Source organism: Gossypium hirsutum, chromosome D05 (assembly GCF_007990345.1).
Source record: "Gossypium hirsutum isolate 1008001.06 chromosome D05, Gossypium_hirsutum_v2.1, whole genome shotgun sequence".
Taxonomy (NCBI): Eukaryota; Viridiplantae; Streptophyta; class Magnoliopsida; order Malvales; family Malvaceae; genus Gossypium; species Gossypium hirsutum.
Window position 1 is genome coordinate 39,309,004 of NC_053441.1, and position 4,489 is coordinate 39,313,492.

The 4,489-nt window shown below is 31.8% G+C and overlaps 1 pseudogene; it reads left to right on the forward strand.

The window, feature by feature from the left end:
• Window positions 1-1,061: 1,061 nt before the first annotated feature.
• LOC121217330 (galactose mutarotase-like) lies at window positions 1,062-3,559 on the forward strand (annotated as a pseudogene).
• Window positions 3,560-4,489: the final 930 nt, after the last annotated feature.

Here is a 4,489-nt window from a genome sequence, read left to right on the forward strand (position 1 = left end):
TTTTTATAATTATTTAATAATAAAAAAAAAAATATATATACAAGTAAAAGCAGCTTAGTAGGTCGGGCTTGTGCTTCATGTTAAAGCCAAGCTTGATCAATTTTAAATGAGCATTCCAAAGCCATTTTTTGGTCTCGTACTTCTTTTTTAAAACCCTCATATATTTTTGACAAGCTTTTAAGCTTGGACAAGTAGTCACATTGTTGAATAAGTCTAAGTTAGAGTTCATAAGAATTTATAAATGAACTTGAAATTTATAGATTTTGAGGTTATTTTAATTTTCTATTTTTTTTTAAATAAAAAAGAATTATTTAAGATTAGGAATCAATTAAGATTTTTTTTTTCTAATATTTATGAATGTCAATGTCTATTTAAATTTTAATAAATATGTTATTTTGATCACTAAAGATTAAAAAGGAGATTATGTGAAAAATTTAGGCACAAATTTTGATACATATGAATATCAAGGTATCCCTAGGGGTGTAATAGAATCGAGCGGAGCTTAAATATTAAGAAACTTGAGCTTAACTTGAAATTCATGGCTCGATACTTAGCTCAAGCTTAACTCAAACATTAATTTCTAAGCTGAGGTCAGCTCAAGGCATAATTGAGCTACTAAAGTTCAAGTTCATTTATTAATTTTCGTACTCAAGATCGAATTAGAGCTTGACTCGAGACATAATCAAAATACTTAATATTGAGCTTGATTAAGATTATTTTTTGATTTTTCTACTCAACCTTATATTTAAAGCTATTCCATAAAAGAAAATAATTTCATAATATAAAAAGAAATTAAAAGGAAAATTTTGATTATGGTTACGAATTGATTAAGCCAAATATTATCAATAATTATCCAATCAAATGCAAATAACTTTGAGCATTAGTATGCTCATTGATACCCTAATAACCAAGCCCTGTAAAAATCATATTATAGGAAATAATCCTCTAAAAATAATCGGGAAGAATATGAATACGTGGCATGCAGTCAGGGATAAAGATAAGATAAGTGACGTAAGACCTTCCAACAATGAAATTGGTTTTCTTTATACCCTCCAACTAAACCAAAACGCAGGAAGTACTGAATCTCTGAAACGCAAATCTCGCTTTCGGAAAATCCTCAAATGGCAGACCAACCGCAGATTTATGAACTCAACAATGGAACGTGGTTGTTAAGATCACCAACTATGGCTGCACTATCACTCATTGTCTGTTCCTGACAAAACGGTATCTCTATTCATATTTCTTTTATTCAGAAGAAAATTCCTGAATGCTAAATTATAATGATCAGTGGGTTTTTCTTGACTTTAAAGGTAAATTAGCCGATGTCGTCCTGGGATTCGACACTGTCGAACCGTACGTGGTAATTCCTGCCTCTCTTTGTTGAATTTGAAAGCTTTTAACTTTGATCTGAATCTTGTCTATTGAGTTGGTATTTTTTTGGACGAAGAAGAGAGAACCATTTCAGCCTTTGGCTTGTCTCTTCAATATCACGTTTGGAATTTTACATAGGCTATGATCCTTTTCTGGCAAGTCGGAAGTATTTGTGTGACAAATTGATGGCTTGTTGAGTTGAAATATCTCTTTTTAGTTCCTTCAGTTTAGAGAATGGGATTTTGGTTCATATTTTGGGGTTAATTTTGTGATGTTTGATCAGAAAGGTGCTTCACCTTATTTTGGATGCATTGTGGGAAGGGTTGCAAACGGATAAAAATGGCAAGTTTACTCTTAATGGAACGGAGTACACTTTGCCAATCAACAAGCCTCCAAACAGTCTCCACGGTATACATCTAATATTTCCCATATCTTGAATAATTAACATTTTTCTCATAATTTTGGATGACTAGAATGAGACTGCAATTACTGGATCAAAACTGATTATCTGCATGCTTGAATTGGTTCTTGAAATTTTGCAGCAGACGATTATTATGCTTCTTTTGTTTTCTGTTCCATTTTTTTATCTGTATGAGATCAAAATTGAGAACAATCTTTGAAGTATGCTCTATCTATTAATTTGGGCTGGGTTGGTTCTGTATGTTTTCTTTCTTAAAATAAAAGTTACTTTTTTTTTTTCCCGATTTGGTATAAGTTTTTCCATTGTGACCTTTGAGGGCTTAGATTAATTGGAAGAGTTCATGTAAGTCATGTTTATACAATCATTTGCTGCAGACATTCATCTTCTTTAAGTATTGCATGTGTCAAATGCAAATTAGAGAGAACAAATATATAAGAGCCTAGCCTTGTCAATGGCACAAGGCACACTCTAGGAACCAAATCCCTTTATTACCTCAGGCGCAAGGCACAAGATAAGTGCACTCCTGAGTGAAGCAAAGCATAAACTGCTTACGTGTCTGTTTTTAAATTTAATAATTTTTGCGTATGCTGGTAATGAATAGTTTTGCTGTGGATTGTCCGATTCTGACACCCATTCCGTAAACTAATTTCCCTATTTTTAGTTTTCATGCTTAGACATCTTTTCTGTGAAGATATAAAGCATTCACATTATTCATCTGTTCTATAAATATATAAAGCATTCGTATTTCATTCCTTTGTATTAATTCTTTGCTTCTTTCCATTAGGTGGATTCAAGGGTTTTGACAAGAGAATATGGGAGGTAGCAGAATATAAGAAAGGCGACAAACCTCCATTACTTTTAAATATCGCAGCAGCGATGGTGAGGAGGGTAAGTTCCCACTCTGTCTCTCTTATGGGCACACATATTTCTATTCATCCCTAATATTGCTGTTTTCTTGTTCAACAGGTTACCCGGGTGATGTTTCTGTGACTGCAACCTACACTCTAACTTCAACCATGACAATGAAGCTTGACATGGAAGCAGTGCCCGAGACTAAGGCCACTCCAATTAACTTGGCTCAACATACTTACTGGAACTTAGCAGGCCACAACTCAGGGAACATACTTGACCATACAATTCAGATATGGGCATCAGAAATGACTCCAGTGGACGAGAAACACAGTTCCAACTGGAGAAATCAAGCCAATTAAAGGGACTCCTTTTGACTTCACTGCTGAGAAGAAGGTTGGTCTTCAAGTCCATGAGGTAGGTTTGGGATATGACCATAACTATGTTCTTGGCAGTGGGGAAGAAAAATTGGGTTTGAAACGTGCTGCCAAATTGAAGGACCATCCAGCTCGAGGGTCTTAGCGTATGGACCGATGCACCTGGGATGCAATTTTACACTGGTAATCACGTGAATGGAGTTGTCGGGAAAGGAGGTGCTGTTTATAATAAGCATGCAGGGTTATGCTTGGAAACGCAGGGATTTCCAAATGCGATAAACCAACCGAACTTCCCATCAGTCGTTGTTCAACCTGGTAGCAAGTACCAGCACACCATGTTGTTTGAGTTTTCAGTTGAGTAAGTTTTTAAAGTCTTTTGAATTTAGATATGGGAATAAGTTTACTGTTGGTTTGCCTAGCTTCAATTTCTGGAAGACCATGGGTTCCTTTTAGTTCCTCTTAATAATATGATGATTGAGTACCGAGTATTGAAGTGAACTTTTGTAGAGATGAACCATTTATAGTGGTAGATGTTTTGTAATGTTCTTGCCCATTAGAAAGTGTGGAAATAAATGAGGATATTTTGGGCCATAAAAGGTTCGTACTTTATATCAAGGATAAACTACATCCGATGACATTGAATTTAATTAATTGTTTTGACTTAAGAGCGTAAAAAATCTTCTAAATTTTTTAAAAAAAGTAATTAAGTTTGTATTTCTTTTTTTATTTAATTGGGTATTTAATCTTTTAAAATGCATAAAAATGTATTCAATTTTTTTCAAAAAAAAACTAAATCCCTACTCTTTTTATTGCACTCATTAGATATTTAAACTTCAAAATGTATAAAAAAGAACCTTCAAAATTTATCACAAAAAACAATTAAGTTGTTTTTTCTTTTGGCACTCAATTGTTAAAGTTCATTAAAAAGGTTCATTGATCGGAAATTTTAATAGTTGATCATTAAAGTTAATTGCTTTTAATATTTTTCAGTTAAAGTCACCTCGTGTTACAATCACTACTTCACATGTGACAAAAAAAATAAAAAAGGTTCTTTAATCATTAACTTTAACCATTGATCATTAAAATTAATGATCTCTATTTTTTTTAATTAAAGTAATCACGTGTCGCAACACAACTTGATATGTTGTAAAAAATGATAAAAATAAAATTTAATAAATGTTATAGAAAATTTATAATATGCTCCTTTTGATATGATAATTTCTATAATTTTTATAATTCTTTTACGAATTTTATATTTTTATCATTTTCTTACAACTTTATAAATTTTTTTATATTTTGTAATTTTTTATGATTTTTATAAAATTTTACAATTTTTATTTTCTTTTATGATTTTTATAATTCTTTTACTAATTTTTAATAAAAATTTAATATTTTTTATAACTTTTATTGATTTTTATTTTTTTATCTTTTTTCACGTATCACACTGTGGATGTGACATGATGATGTCACA